Source organism: Tamandua tetradactyla, chromosome 1, assembly GCF_023851605.1.
Source record: "Tamandua tetradactyla isolate mTamTet1 chromosome 1, mTamTet1.pri, whole genome shotgun sequence".
NCBI lineage: Eukaryota > Metazoa > Chordata > Mammalia > Pilosa > Myrmecophagidae > Tamandua > Tamandua tetradactyla.
This window is the reverse complement of record NC_135327.1, coordinates 113,780,759-113,796,445: the sequence shown is the minus strand read 5'-3', so window position 1 is coordinate 113,796,445 and position 15,687 is coordinate 113,780,759. Positions and strand designations below refer to the sequence as shown.

General features: G+C 40.7%; 1 pseudogene; it reads left to right on the top strand.

Moving 5' to 3' along the window:
- Positions 1-13,214: 13,214 nt before the first annotated feature.
- On the top strand, positions 13,215-13,548 carry LOC143686052 (small integral membrane protein 14 pseudogene; annotated as a pseudogene).
- The last annotated feature ends 2,139 nt before the right edge of the window (positions 13,549-15,687 follow it).

The window sequence follows — 15,687 nt, the reverse complement described above, 5'->3', positions numbered from 1 at the left end:
GAGAACTGGATATCCATATGCAAAAGAATGAAAGAGGACCCGTATCTCACACCCTATACAAAAGTTAACTCAAAGTGGATCAAAGATCTAAACATTAGGTCTAAGACCATAAAACAGTTAGAGGAAACTGTAGGGAGATATCTTATGAATCTTACAATTGGAGGCAGTTTTATGGACCTTAAACCTAAAGCAAGAGCACTGAAGAAAGAAAGAAATGGGAGCTCCTCAAAATTAAACACTTTTATGCATCAAAGAACTTCATCAAGAAAGTAGAAAGACAGCCTACACAATGGGAGACAATATTTGGAAATGACATATCAGATAAAGGTCTAGTATCCAGAGTTTATAAAGAGATTGTTCAACTCAACAACAAAAAGACAGCCAACCCAATTACAAAATGTGAAAAAGACTTGGACAGATACCTCTCAGAAGAGGAAATACAAATGGCCAAAAGGCACATGAAGAGATGCTCAATGTCCCTGGCCATTAGAGAAATGCAAATCAAAACCACAATGAGATATCATCTCACACAGAATGGCCATTATCAACAAAACAGAAAATGACAAGTGCTGGAGAGGATGCGGTGAAAGAGGCACACTTATCCACTGTTGGTGGGAATGTCAAATCGTGCAACCACTGTGGAAGGCAGTTTAGTGGTTCCTCAAAAAGCTGAATATAGAATTGCCATATGACCCAGCAATACTGTTGCTAGGTATCTACTCAGAGGACTTAAGGGCAAAGACACAAACAGACATTTGCACACCAATGTTTATAGCAGCATTATTTACAATTGCAAGGAGATGGAAACAGCCAAAATGTCCATCAACAGACGAGTGGCTAAACAAACTGTGGTATATACATACGATGGAATATTATGCTGCTTTAAGACAGTATAAGCTTATGAAGCATGTGATAACATGGATGGACCTAGAGAACATTATGCTGAGTGAGACTAGCCAAAAACTAAAGGACAAATACTGTATTGTTCCACTGATGTGAACCGACATTAGAGAATAAACTTGGAATATGTCATTGGTAACAGAGACCATCAGGAGATAGAAATAGAGTAAGATAATGGGTAATTGGAGCTGAAGGGATACAGACTGTGCAACAAGACTGGATACAAAAACTCAGAAATGGACAGCACAATACTACCTAATTGTAATGTAATTATGTTAAACCACTGAATGAAGCTGCATCTGAGGTATAGTTTTTTTTCTTTTTCTATGTTTTTTTATTTTTTTCTTTCTATTATCGTTTTATTTCTTTTTCTGTTGTCTTTCTATTTCTTTTTCTAAACCGATCCAAATGTGCTAAGAAATGATGATCATACATCTAATGTGATGACATTAAGAATTACTGATTACATATGTATAATGGAATGATTTCTAAATGTTGTGTTAGTTAATTTTTTTTAATTAATAAAAAAAAGGAAAAAAAAAAAGAAAGGAAGACTATGAGTAAAGGTAAAAAGAAGGAAAATTATATATGACATATAAAATCCAAAAGGCCAAATGGTAGAAGAAAGTACTACCCATACAGTAATAACACTAAATGGTAATGGATTAAACTCCCCAATCAAAAGACACAGACTGGCAGAATAGATTAAAAAACAGGACCCATCTATAAAGCTGTCTCTACTCAAAGAACATGAGGGCAAGGACACAAATGGACATTTGCACACCAATGTTTATAGCAGCATTATTTACAATTACCAAGAGATGGAAACCGCCAAAATGCCCACCAGCAGATGGGTGGCTAAACAAACCGTCGCACATACATATGATGAAATATTATGCAGCTGTAAGACAGAATAAAGTTATGAAGTATGTAACAACATGGATGGACCTTAAGGACATTATGCTGAGGGAGATAAGCCAAAAATAAAAAAACAAAGACTGTATGGTCTCACTGATATGAACTGACATTAGTGAATAAACTTGGAATATTTCATTGGTAACAGAGACCACCAAGAGATAGAAATAGGTAAGATATTGGGTAATTGGAGCTGAAGGGATAGATTGTGTGCAACAGGACTGAATATAAAAACTCAGAAATGGACAGCACAATACTACCTAACTGTAATACAGTTACGTTAAAACACAGAATGAAGCTGAATATGAGAATGATAGAGGGAGGAGGGCTGGGGGCACAAATGAAATCACAAAGACAGACGATAAAAATTAAGATGGTATAATCTAGGGGTGCCTGGAGTGTGTGATAGTGATTAAATGTACAAATTTGAAGGGTGTTTTTGCACGAGGAAGAATGGAGGAGTGTCGTTGCTGCGGGGTTGCTAAAAATGGATGGTAATTAATATTTTAAAATTTCAACTTATGTGTGAGGCTAAAGCAAAAAATGTTTATTTGGTGCAAAATTTATATTTTGTCTGGTGTATCTCCTAATATAACTTATGTCAATAGTTGGTTGAATGACATGGGTGCATGAATCTTGTGTAGGACATGAGATTTTGTTGGCTTGTCCAGAGTGATGCCCCGATGAATCCCAGAGTGATTTGATCAGTAAGTGGAAAAGTATTTTTGGGGTCCCCTTCGAGAAACGGTGGGAACAGGGGAGGATTTAGCCTCCCCAAGTTGGATTCTTGATATTCTCATGGACAGTGTGGACAACCAAGGCTGTGGGCTGAGCCCCCAGTCTTGGGGGTTGTTCATGTGAAGCTTGACCCCACAAAGGATAGGTCAAGTCTGCTTTAAATTAGGCCTAGGGGTCACCCCCAGGGGAACCTCTTTTGTTGCTCAGATGTAGCCTCTCTCTCCAGCCAACACAACAAACAAACCTGCCACCCTCCTCCTGTCTGCATGGGGCATGACTCCCAGGGGTGTGGACCCCCCTGGAAGTGTGGGACAGGGATCCTGGAGTAAGCTGAGACTCAGCATCAAGGGACTGAGAAAAACTCTAGAGTGAGCTGAGGCCTGGCATCAAGAGATTGAGAGAGCCTTCTTGACCAAGGAGGGGAAGAGTGGGGTGAGAGAGGGTCTCGGTGGCTGGGAGATTCCAAACAGAGTTCAGAGGTTATCCTGGAGGTTATTCTTATGCATTAGGTAGAAATCACCTTGTTATCCAAGATGTAATGGAGAGGCTGGAGGAACTGCCTGAAGATGTAGAGCTGTGTTCCAGTAGCCATGTTTCTTGATGATGATTGTATAATGGTGTAGCTTTCACAGTGTGACTGTGTGGTTGTGGAACCCTGTGTCTGATGCTCCTTTTGTCTGCCTTCTCAGCAGACGAGTAGAACATATGGAGTGGGGATGGATAATAGGGGGAACAAATGGGTTTCTTTGAAATGCTGGTGATCGGTGGGGGGAGGGGTGGGGGGGTTGGTGTGTATAATTTTTTTTTCCATTTTCGTTTCGTTTTTCTGTTGTCTTTTTATTTCTTTTTCTGGATTAGTGCAGATGTTCTAGGGGGTGATCATGATGGTGAATGTGCAACTATGTGACGATGTTGTGAACTGCTGGTTGTATATGTAGAACGGAATGAGCATATATTAAGAATGTGTTTCTTTCTTGTAATATATTTTTTTAATTAATAATTTTTTTTTAATGCAAAAAAAAAAAGTCAATCATCAAGCTCAGAGTTCAGGATCTCTGGGTAATAAGCCATTGTAGTCTCTGCATTGGGGTTGATATAAAGCCCTGATGTGGATCCTTTTGATCCAGAGACATAAGAACTAAAAAGGCAAGTTTTCCATCCCACAAACCCAATAGGCAATTACCAAAATAAACAGTTTCATTCAGAAAATGGAAGAATGGGGTATACACTGTAGAAGATGACATTGGGCCACAGCAATTTCAAAATCCTGTGGTGCTGAATTGTGAAGACCCATTACATGGACAAGAAATGATTTTTGAATTGGCCCTGATTTCACCTCATAAAAGTAACACCTTCTCATTTCTCTCATGGTCCCTGGCTGGAATATTCTTCGAAACCATTGTCTTTCTTCTGATTTTACTTCCCTGCTTATAAAACCCAAACAGAGGTCCCTAAATATTGGAGACACAGTGGGCCTGGATCTACCAAATTGTCATCCTGGTTACATCTGGCAGGAAAAAGTCTCCTCTTGGGGTTTCTCAGAAGGCCAAGTGATATCCACAAGAATTTATGATAAGCTTTGACGCCTCCTGTTCTGTCATACAGTGATGAGTGGAGAGAATGGTGTGTTCTACTGTCTGTATACCTTGAAAACCTGCAGTCAGTTACAGAACCCACCACCATTCATTATACACATAGTTAACTGAGAAAGAGAAACTCAGTCCTGGTTTACAGATGGTTCTGCAGGATATCCAGGAACCAACAAGAAGTGGACAGCTGCAGCACTACAACCCCATTCTGGGATGTCCTTAAAGGACAGTGGTGAGGAGAAATCCTCCCAGTGGGTAGAACTTTGAGCACTGCACCTGGATGTTAATTGTGATTGGAAGGAGAACAGGCCAGAGATGCATTTGTATACTGACTCATGGGCTGTGGCCAATGGTTTGGCTAATGGTTGCTAATGGTCAGGGACTTGAAAAAAGCATGATTAGGAAATTGGTTGCAAAGAGATCTAAGGAAGAGGTGTGTGGATAGACCTTTCTGACTGAGCAAAGAACTTAAAACTATTTGTGTCCCATGTGAATGCTCACCAAAGGGTGACTTCAGTAGAGGAAGGTTTTAATAATCAAGTGGATAAGAGGAGCCATCCTGTGGATAAAAGTCATCCCCTTTCCTCAGCCACTCCTCCCATTGCCCAAAAGGCTCCTGAACAAAGTGGGCATGGTGTTAGGGATGGAGGCTATGCATGGGCTCAGCAACATGGACTTCCACTCACTAAGGCTGACCTGGCTACAGCCACTGCTGAGTGCCCAATCTGCCAATAGTAGAGACCCACACTCAGCCCCCAATATGGCTCCATTCACCCAAGTGATCAGCCGGTTACCTGGTGGCAGCTTAATTGCTTTGGACAGCTCCCATCATGGAAGGGGCAGTGATTTGTCATAACTGGAATAGACACACACTCCAGGTATGGGTTTGCATTCTTTGCAAACAATGCTTCTGGAAAAACTACCACCCATGGACTTATGAAGTACCTTATCCACCATCATGGTATTCCATGAAGCATTGCTTCTGATCAAGGAACCCACTTCACAGCAAATGAAGTGCGGGAATGGGCACATGATCATGGAATTCTCTGGTCTTACCATGTTCCCTATCATCTAGATGCAACTGGGCTAATAGAATGGTGGAATGGCCTTTTGAAGACCAAATTACAGTGCCACCTACTTGGCAATACCTTGCAGGGCTGGAGCAATGTTATCCAGGAGGCTGTGTATTTTCTGAATCAGCATCCACTCTTTGGTGCAGTTTCTCCCATAGCCAGGATTCATGGATCCAAGAATCAAGAGGTAGAAATGATCCACTAAGAAAAGTTTTGCTTTTTATGCCTGAAACTTTAAGCTCTGCTGGTCTACAAGTCTTAGTTCCCAAAAGGAGTGCTCCTACCAAAAGACACAACAATGATACCATTGAACTGGAAGTTAAGACTGCCACCTGGTCACTTTGGGCTTCCCATGCCAGTGAATCAGCAGGCATGAAAAGGAATTACAGCTCTATCTGGGGTGATTGATCCTGACTATCAAGGGGAAATAGGACTGCAACTCCACAATGAGATAACGAAGAGTTTTCCTGGAATATAGGAGATCCTCTAGGGCATCTCTTAGTATTACCATGCCCTGTGATTAAAGTCAGTGGGACACTGTCCAGGCAGGACTACCAATGGCCCAGAAACTTCAAGAATGAAAGTCTGGGTCACCCCACCTGGCAAAGAATCAGGGCCAGCTGAAGTCCTTGCCAAGGGTAAACAGAACATGGAATGAGTAGTAGAAGAAGGTAGTGATAAATATGAACTATGGCCACATGACCAGTTACAGAAACGAGGACTGTGATTGTATGAACATTTCCTCCCTGTTTTGTTATGAGTATGTTTGTATTTGTACATAAGCAAATATCTTGTTTTCCTCTTCTCATATGACATAAATTGTATTGTTCATGTTATAGTATTTAAGCCATATGAAATAAAGTTTAAGAGTGAATGTTACCTAAGGACATCTACCATATTCTGGAGAGATGTGTGTTTCCAGTTGTACACAGGACAGGTGAGTATTGTTGAGTGAAACATATGTCTGTGATTGTATTCTGTTTGGAAATTAAGCATGTTTCAAGGTGATATGTATAGTTGCCAAACTGGCAAGTAGTGAACTGTGATGGTTAGGTTCTGGTGCTAACTTAGCCAAGTGATTATGCCCAGTTGTCTGGTCGGGCAAGCACTGGCCTGACCATTGCTGCAAGGATATTTTGGTGGCTGGTCTATAAACCAGAAGTCTGGTGTATTAAGTCAGCAAATCAGTTGATTGCATCTGTGGCTGATTATGTCTGTAATTAACTAAGCATGACCCCCAAATTGAGATAATCCAATTAGCTGAAGGCTTTTAAGGGAGAAGAGAGAATCTTTCACTGTTTCTTCAGCCAGTGAGTCTCTCTTGTGGAGTACATCCAGAACCTTTATTGGAACCACCAGCTTCACAACCTGCTGTATGGATTTTGGACTCTTCCATTCCCACAGTTACATGAGAACCTTTATAAATCTCATATTTATAGATATCTCCTGTTGGTTCTGTTTCTCTATGGAACGTTGACTAACACAGTGACCAACCGTTCCAATTTTCCCAGTACTGAGAGGGGCTCCCAGGACACCAGACTTCTAGTATAAAAATTGGGGTGATACTTGGTATTGGTTTAACTGAACAAATGGAAGTACTGGGATGTGAAACTTTCAGTACTAAACCTAGAAAAGACTCAGACAAACTGGAATGAGTTTCCACCCTATGATTTTGAGAGAAAGTGTTAAGACACAAACTCCACTAGCCTTGACCCCAGAATGACTACAATGAATAACTTCCCACCCAACCCATGCTAAGCAGGTAGCCTAAAAGAAAAATACATTTTATTAAGCCACTGAGAAATGGGGGTTGATTCTGCATTACAATCTGTCCTGTACTGACAAATATAAAAATGGGTACTTACAAGTTAGGTGGTGTCATAACAAGAAAATCTAACAAATGTGGCATTGAGACCAGGCAACAGATAAGTGAGAAAATGTTACAAAAGCCTGGAAATAAGGTTTTCCAATACCATGCCATGGTAAAATATTTGATAGACCCGCTACCTAGAATAACTGGGATGGGAAAGTATATACCTAATGAACTTGCAGTTGAAAGTTAAAAAACCCTGGAAAAATAAATTTAATTGCATGTTTTCATTGATGTTGCCTACATAATATGGTATTACAAGAAAATGAGAAGCTCATGAAAACAATTGGCTGGAATATCAAATTTAGTGAACATGTAAAAATTCAGGGATTTGTAGGACTGAGGTAACTTTCATCAAGCTTAAATTGTACAAGATAAAATATAAGATAAAACAGTATCATTGAAAAACAAAGACTGATTAAAATTCAGCCTTCTGGCAGAGATGAAACATGAGGTTTGTAATAAAGTGGCACCCAGTAAATGCTTTCAGTAGAACAAAACCTATTTGCAAAAAGAAACTAAAAGGGTGCTTCTGCCACTAAAATCTGAAAGATCCAAGGTACACCAAATAAACTGAAATACTGAGAGAGAGATGAGAGTGAGAGTAATAGAGAGATGAAGAGAAAGCAGAAGCAGATGAAAAAGAAAAGATATAACATTGCAAATTGAAGTATTTCTAGGAAAGAACTGTGGGTGTGTCATTGGCACAGAAATAGCTGGAATCAGACTAAAAGCCTACTAAGTTTACAAGAGCATTTTACTCTCAAAAAAAACCATTAGCCTATGCTAAAAATGTTTTTGACTGTCTGAGACTTAGAATAACTGTTGCTCTCCATTTTTTTCCCATTTGCTTGATTACATGCAAGTGTTCAATATGTTTCCATTTTGTTTGTTTGTGTGCAGGTATTGGGTATGTTTTCATTTCACAAGAGACTGCAACCAGCCTGAGGATACATTTGATCTCCACCAGCCCAGCTATAATCTGGGGCATAGGGATTGCTTGATGAATGCTTTTTTCTCATTGACAGGGCCATCTCACTCTGGGGTATATAAAAACCCAAACTCAGGTAGCTTAAGTGTCTCTCATCTCTGACATGAATTACCAGAGTACTGGCCATGATGGTATCTCTTCACCTGCTCTTTGGACACTTTCTGCTACATAAGTAATAAATCAGTTATTTACTGAAAGTCTTTATTGTACCTGAGCCTGTGTTTCCATATCATACCATGTAGCAAATCATTCCACAACCACAATAAAATCATATTCTTCAGTTTCTAGTTTACATGAGATAAAGAAGAATAATGAAAAAGGAAGAATGAGAGCCACAAAGAACAGTGGTCCAGGAGGCCAATTCCAGAAAGAAGCATTGATCTAATCAAGTAATATTCCCTACCTCTAGAGTAGGGGACCCTTATAGTATAGGCTTGAAGATATTTCCAAATTTTAATGGACCAGTGACTGTTTAATGCTTCTCTTCTTCCTCTTTCTGAATGAGAGGGTTTATTATGGCTATTTTGTCCCTGTCTATCATTATATCTTGGATGTGTGGATTGTATGATGGTTAACTTTACATGTCAGCTTGGCTAGGTTATGGTGTCCAGTAGTTTCATCCAGCAAACACTGACCTGATCATTACTGGGAGGATATTTCATGGATTTAAATCATTAGTCAGTTGATTGCATCTATGGCTGATTGCATGTGAAATCAAGAAAGGAGATTACATTCAGCCATGAGAGAAGTCTCATCCAATCAGTTGAAGGCCTTAAAGGCAGAACTCATGATTTCAATAATAAGAAAGAGGAATTTCTAACTCTTCTTCAGCTAGCAGTTTTCTTCTGGAAAAATGTATTGAAACCATCAGAATTCCAAACCTGTAACTCGCCCTATGGAATTTAGACTTGCCAATCCTCACAGTTGTGTGAGCCAAGTCCTGTAATAAATCTCACAATATTTACAAATATATATATATATATCCTTTAAGTTCTATTTCCCTGGAGAACCTTGATTAATTTTGACCTTGGTACCAGCAGTGGTTCTTTTTTTTTTTTTTTTTTTTTTTTGCCTACCCATTTTTTTTGCTTTTTAAAAAATATTTTTATTGAGAAGTATCCACACACATGCAGCTCAACCATATTATGCAACCAATGGCTCACAATATCATCACATAGTTGTGTATTCTTCACCATGATCATTTTAGAACATTTGCATCACTCCAGAAAAAGAAATAAAAAGGACTCATACATCCCATACCTCTTACCCCTCCCTCTCATTGATCCACAGTATTTCAATCTACCAAACTTTACTTTTATCTTTCTATTATTATTTGGATTTTTTGTCTGGGTTTTTTTTTTTTTTTTTTGCTCATATGTACACTCCCTGGATAAAAGGAGCATCAGACACAAGGTTTTCACAATCACTGTTACATTGTAAAAGCTATATAGTAATACAGTCTTCTTCAAGAATCAAAGCTACTGGAACATAGTTCAACAGTTTCAGGTACTTTCCTCTATACATTCTGTGCTGGTTTGAAAGGATTTATGTACCTCAGAAAAGCCACACTTTAATCCTAGTCCAATCTTGTGGGAGCAACCATTTCTCCTAATTCCTATTCAATAATGTAGGTTGGAAATTTGATTAGGTTATCTCCGCAGAGATGTGACTCACCCAATTGTGGGCATGAAGTTTTGAATAGAGGGAGAGAGAGATGACCCCACCCATTCAGGTCTTGATTACTTTATTGGAATCCTTTAAAAGAGGAAGTAATTTGGAAAAGGATTTGGATTCTGAGAGACAGAGCCTATGCAGCCCAAGACCTCTGGAGATGAAGGAGGAAAATGCCTACATGGGGTATTTCATGAAACAAGAAACCTGGAGAGAAAGCTAGCAGACACTGCCATGTTTACCATGTGCCATTACAGTTGAGAGAGAAACTCTGAACATCATCAACCTTCTTGAACCAAGGTATCTTTCCCTTGATGCTTAGATTGGACATTTCTATAGCCTTGGCTTTAGTTGGGACATTTTCACAACCTTAGAACTATAAACTAGCAATTTATTAAATTCCCCTTTTTAGAACCCACTCTGTTTCTGGTATACTGCATTATGGCAGCTAGCAAACTAGAACACACTCCAATACACCATAAAATAAAATGGGATATCTATATAATGCATAAGAATAACCTCCAGAATAACATCCCAACTCTGTTTGAAATCTCTCAGGCACTGCCTCATTTCTCTCTTCCCCCTTTTATTCAAGAAAGCTTTCTCATTCTTATCATGCTGGGTCCCAGTTCATTCCTGGGAGGCAGGTCCCATGTTACCATGGAGATTTACAGCCTTGGGAGTCATGATCCTTGTACTGGGGGAGGTCAGTAAGTTCACCTGCGGAGTTGGCTTAGAGGGAGAGGCCACGTGCACACCCACATCCTGCCCACCCTGGCACCCTTGCATCCATACCCCGCCCCTTCGACCCATGCGTCCCAGCCCCCTGACCCCATGTATGTGTGCACCCATGCCCTGCCTCCCATATTTGGCCAAGAGCTCACCTGCAGATCCCAGCCCCACCCACCCCCAGTGCACACAGGCACAAACCCAACCTGAGTTCTGCATACTTGCACACCAGGGCCCCGCTCCCCAAACCCATGTGCATGCACAGCCATATCCTGCCTGACGGACACCCATGTATCTGTACACCAAACTCTCGTCCTCTGCACCCCCACCCTGTGCATGTATATACCCCTGGCACAAGCGTCCTGTTCCCACACCTGGCAGGTACTTAAGTGTACATATGTGCCACACAGCCCCTACATTGCCCCTGCATTGCTCATGTGGTCACCACTGTCCCACCCACACACCTACACACCAGTGCCAGGGCCCCACCTACCCCAGAACACCCTCCCTTACCAATACCTCATGTACTGTCTTGAATCTGTGGTGTACCCCTGTTCTAGTTTGCTAGCTGCTGTTATGCAACACACCAGAGACAGATAGCTTTCAATAAAAGGGGATTTATTTAGTTAATGTATAGTTAGTTCTTCAGAGGAAAAGCAGCTAACTTTCAACTGAGGTTCTTTCTTATGTGGGAAGGCACAGGGTGATCTCTGCTGGCCTTCTCTCCAGGCCTCTGGGTTCCAACAACTTCCCCCAGGGTGATTCCTTTCTGCATCTCCAAAGGCCTGGGCTGAGCTGCAAGTGCTGAGATGAGGTATGCTGAGCTACTTTGGCTGTGCTACATTGAGCTTTCTCATTTAAGCACCAGCCAATTGAATCAAACATCATTCATTGCAGCAGGCATGCCTCCTAGCCGACTGCAGATGTAATCAGCAACAGATGAGGTTCACATGCCATTGGCTCATGTCCACAGCAATATAACCAGGCACCTTCACCCAGCCAAGTTGACACCTGAACCTAACTACCACAACCCCAGAAAAGTCATGTTGTTGTTTTAATTGTCCAAATTAAAACAAGTCTATAGAAATGTCCAATCTAAGGCATCCAGCGAAAGATACCTTGATTCAAGAAAACTGATGATGTTCAGCGTTTCTGTCTCAGCTGGAAGGGCACATGGCAAACATGGTGACATCTGCGAGCTTTCTCTCTAGGCCTCTTGCTTCATGAAGCTACCCAGAAGGCATTTCCTTCTTTATCTCCAAAGGTCATTGGCTGGTGGACTCTGGGGTTCTCTCATCCTTCTATCATAGTTCTGCGGCTCTCTACTCATTCTCAAAAAGGGAACTGTCTCCAAAATGTCTCCTCTTTTATAAGATTCCAGTAAACTAATCAAGACCCATGTGGAATGGGTGGGGACGCATCTCTATCTAATCAAGTTTAATGCCCACAATTGGTTGAGTCACATCTCCTTCGAGATAACCTAATTAGGTTTCCAACCTATAGTGCTGAATAAGGATTAGAAGAAACCGTTGCTCCCACAAGATTGATTACGATTAAAACATGGCTTTTCTAGGGTACATGAATCCTTTCAAACTGGTACAGTATCTTTCCCTAGATGCCTTATACTGGGCATTTCTATCGCCTTGCTTTAATTTGGATATTTGCATGGCCTTAGAACTGTAAACTTGCAACTTAATAAATTCCCCTTTTTAAAAGCTGTTTCATTTCTGGTATGTTGTATTCCAGCAATTTTCAAACTGCAACCCCTGCGATGGGCACCCCACCCCTCCACATGCATTCATCCGCATCGTGACCCCTTGGACCCCTCCCCTTGTGCAAGGATGCACCTGCTCCCTGTCTTCCTTGTGCCCTGTATCTCATACCCTGATACCCACTGCCCCACATGCCACATATCCACACACATCCTTCCTGTGCACCAGCCCCCATGCATCTACACTTTCCCCTATCCACCTCCCACCATGCCCTATCTATGTAAAATTCACCACACAGAACCATGCTTCTGCACTCCAAGGCCTGCCCAAGCTGCACCGCACCCCCATGGTCCTCACATCACACTTCCACAACCCACACCCCACACCCCATGCTCACAGGCATCAGCATAGCATCCCCAATCCATGCCTATACCTGCACTGCAACCCATCACCACACTATTGTAGCCCCATGCCCCACATCCTACTTGACACCCATGCTGCAAATACAAAGCTTTAGACTACTGAAAGAAATCAACTTCTTAAATAACTCTGCAAAGATATTTACATGCTCTGAAGACAACAGAAGGTCACTAACCATATGAAGATTCAGACAGGGAGAGCCCAACCTAATTATCAAATTAAATCACTGGAGGAGACAGAGATGTTGGAAAAACTAATCAAAGATGTTCATATGTCTACTAAATAAAATCAGTTGTTTGACTAATGATATAAAGGAGATCAAGAAGACATTAGAAGAACATAACAAGTTTGCACTGCTGCCCATGGGAGCGGGCAGATCCGGATCTCATGGCTAAGAGTGACGTGGTCAATGGAACCAAAACAGAGGAGGGGGAGGAAATCAGTGGCAACATGGAGAAGTAGCAGCAGCAGTGGCATCCAAAATGACAGCAGTGTTCCGGAGGCGCCAAGCTGTTTTTCTGCTGAGTCTTGGCCCCAGTCTTCGGCCTCCAAACAGTTGTTGTCTGGGCAGATTTAAACAGTCAAGTTAAATCAAGCTCAGTATTCATGGCAGAAGGTGGATTTGATCCCTGTGAATGCATTTGCTCTCATGAACATGCGATGAGAAAGCTAATCAATCTTTTGAAGCAGTCCCAGTCCTATCGCACAGACACAGAATGCCTTCAGGAATTACCAGGACCTTCTGGCGATAATGGCATCAGTATTACTACGATCTTGATGGCCTGGATGGTTATTGCACTGATCTTGTTCTTACTGAGACCTCCTAATCTAAGAGGATCCAACCTACTTGGAAAGCTTATGAGTCCTCATAATGGACAAGATCCACCAGCCCCTCCTGTGGACTAACTTTGTGATATGGGAAGTGAAAATAGTCAAACATCTTGCAGGACCAAATGAACAAAAATGATCAGAGTACTCTTAACCCCATTATAACTGTTTTTCCTTTTGCATCTACAGTATGGAATGGTAGTGTTCTCATGAGCTTTTAGAAATTTCACTTGCAAGCATATTTTTGTTTCCTATGTTATCACCAATTCTATTTACAGTATGTTTGAGCAAATCCTATTTTTAAAAGTTACATGAGCAATTCCCAGCCCATGCACTTCCTAAAAACAAAGAAACAAGCAAACAAAAGAAAGAAAAAAACAAACAAACAAAAATTCAACAAATTGTGCTGCAATAATGGGATACTCACATGGAAGAAGAATGAAATGTGACCCTGCCATACAGCATACAAATAAAAAAAAAGTTACATGGGACTTTTTTTGGTTGTCCTAAACTTAAACGTTCCATTCATTCTATTTGTACCTGTGATCATAATTTTTGGGAGGATTTCTGCCCTGATTGAAGAAAATTTAAGATTTCTGCATTTAAATATTTTAAATAGTTTTGATAGGGTTAAAAATTGCTTTTTTGCCTAAGGTATTTATAAAGTTATTTAAACTTGTCTGAGATTATATAAATGAAAATTAGAATCACATGTATTTTACTGTATTTACATTTACCTTGATAGTTTATTTGTGGGTACACATTTTCTCTTGTTCTTTGGACTGCAGCAGACCTTGCATATTTTATAAATTACAACTGAAATCTGTATCATCTATTATAATGGCTTATGTGACTAGGATAGGAAAACAAATGAAATGGTTGTTTACTAAGATTTTTATACCCAACAAAAAGTATCTAATGTTAAGAAAACTTTAAATAAACATGATTGAGCAATATGGAGGATGTTACTAGTCCATTATATGACATTTATAAGCCACTGTACTCAAGGGTTCGTAAAAGAAAAAAAAATTAACTCTGTCTACTGGGTATAATTGATACAATAATAATTTAAGCTATAATTTGTTAAAATGAGTGCCTCTTAGGAAGCTCTTTTCCATTTGAACACTGTTAAAATGAAATTATCTTAAAGCTGTATTGGCGGCCTGTTTAAATATTGACATCTAAATGCCTATTTACTTATCTACTCTTTTTATTTTGAAGAAAAATTTTGAGTCTCGTTATAATTCTGACTTTAAAATTCTTTTAAATGAATTCTTAGTTTACTCCAAGGGAAAAGGTAGAAAATGAGAAACAATAGTAGTTTTGAAATATAAGAAAAAGTAAATTTGCATTGTCTTGCTCAGTTTGAAAAAAGATTAATATACTTACGATTTTAAAATGCCTGCATGACTTATGTGGCTATAGATTTTTTTCCTAGCAAGTGATTGCAGGTAAGTTAGTGGCTAGAAGATATTTTGCTATCCATGTAAAGACATTTTCCTCTAGATCAGTCTAGCTTGCAATGTGAAGATCCAAAAAATTACTGAATTGAATAAACCTCTCTATATCATTTTACTATTTAAAAAAGAGAATAAAGAAGAATTTGAAGGAATAAATAGAAAAATAGCAGATATCACAGAGATTAAAGATGCTGTAGACCAAATAAAAAATGTACTAGAGACACACAACAGCAGATTTCAAGAGGCTAAAGAAAGAATAAGTGAACCAGAGGACATGACAACTGATTTTGAACACACAAAAGTGCAAATGGTGAGCCAAAGAAGTTGAGGGCAGGACTTCCGGAGAAGATGGCGGCTTAGTAAGACGCGCGGATCTTAGTTCCTCCTCCAGAAAAGCAACTAAAGAAACAGAAACAATACGAAACAGCTCCTGGAGTCATGACAGAGACCAAAAAGACAGCGTACCCCATTCTGGAACGGCTGAACGGCAGGGAGAATCCGCTGCACTGCGGTGAGATACCCGAGGGGCGCGCGTTTTCCCGGCCGGGGCGGCTGGCGACTGGGGTCCCCTCCACACACGTGGCTCCCGGTCTGGCTGGGAACGTTGGATAGCGGGGCCCTCCCGTCACGCTTGGCGTCTCAGGCCAGCTGGGCAATTTGGACCGGCACTCCCCCAAGCCGCAGCAGCCAGCGACCCCCGCCTCCACGTGCGCTTTTCCCGGCCGACTGCGAGATTCAGATTGGCGAGTTAAAGGAGCCACAGCATCTTTTACTGGTGGGCCCCGCAGACA